The sequence below is a fragment of the Crocuta crocuta genome, unplaced genomic scaffold (assembly GCF_008692635.1).
Source record: "Crocuta crocuta isolate KB4526 unplaced genomic scaffold, BGI_CrCroc_1.0 scaffold1197, whole genome shotgun sequence".
NCBI classification, from domain to species: domain Eukaryota; kingdom Metazoa; phylum Chordata; class Mammalia; order Carnivora; family Hyaenidae; genus Crocuta; species Crocuta crocuta.
Genome location: NW_027527978.1, coordinates 31,641 through 32,770, shown reverse-complemented (window position 1 = coordinate 32,770; position 1,130 = coordinate 31,641).

Below are 1,130 nucleotides of genomic sequence, written 5' to 3'. Positions count from 1 at the left end.
AAATCTCTCAAAAGATAAGAGCCCTAGCCCTGATGTCTTCCCTGCAGGAATTCTTCCAGACGTTTAACACAGACACATTCCTCTCAAGCCATTGCTAAAAATAGCAATCAAAGGGAAACTCACGGACTCATTTTATGAAGCCAGCATCACTGAGATTCCCATGGCAGACAGAGACCCAGCGAAAAAGGAGAACAACGGGGCACTATCCTTGATGAGTACAGATCAAAAAATCCTTAAGAAGATAGTTGCAAATCGAGTTCCACAACACTTTAAAAGAACTCTCCACCATGATCAAGTGGGATTCATTCCTATGCTACAGGGCTGGTTCAATATTCGCAAATCAATCAATGGGATAGGTCGCATTCACCAAAGAAAAGAAGCGCCAAAGGAATTTTGAAGAGGAAAAGCAGGCCAAAGGAATTTACAAGAAGATAAGCAGGACTGAAAACCTAAGCATCCCAGACTTTAGCCTCTCCTACAAATCTGTAATCATCAAGATAGTATTGGCACAAAAAAAAGACACATAACCAATGGAATCGAGATCCCAGGCCTGGAAGTATAAGAAATTGTTCAGTTTGTGAAAGAGTACTCTTGGGAACCCAACATACAACTAACGTCATGGTTCAGGACGTTAGTCGTGTTTGAAAACAGATGCGGGAAATGAAGATAGAAGTGCCTCTGTGCAAGTCTGTGATACAACACGGTGCAGAATACAGCACTCAGTTACAGTCATGTTTCACTATGTTACTAATGTTAGAAAGTACAGGCCTGTGTAGGGAAAGTGTTATTAAAGTCCACTCTGTGAAAGAGCACTGTGGGGAACCCATCATTCAACTAACATCATAGTTCACTATGTTAGTGTGTTTTAAAACAGATGCGGAGAAAAATGAGGGAAGGGCACTATGTTCAACTCTATGGAACAACACTGTAAGGAATGCAGCAGACACTGACAATCTTGTTTTAGTAGGTTAGTAGGGTTGAAAACGCCTGCATTGAACTATAAGGTAAGTGGTATGCTCAGCTCTGGGAAAGAACACTGTGGGGAATGCATCATTCAACTAACGTCATGTTTCACTATGTTCGTAGTGTTAGAAAATAGATGCGGAGACCATGAGGGAACGGCAGTATGC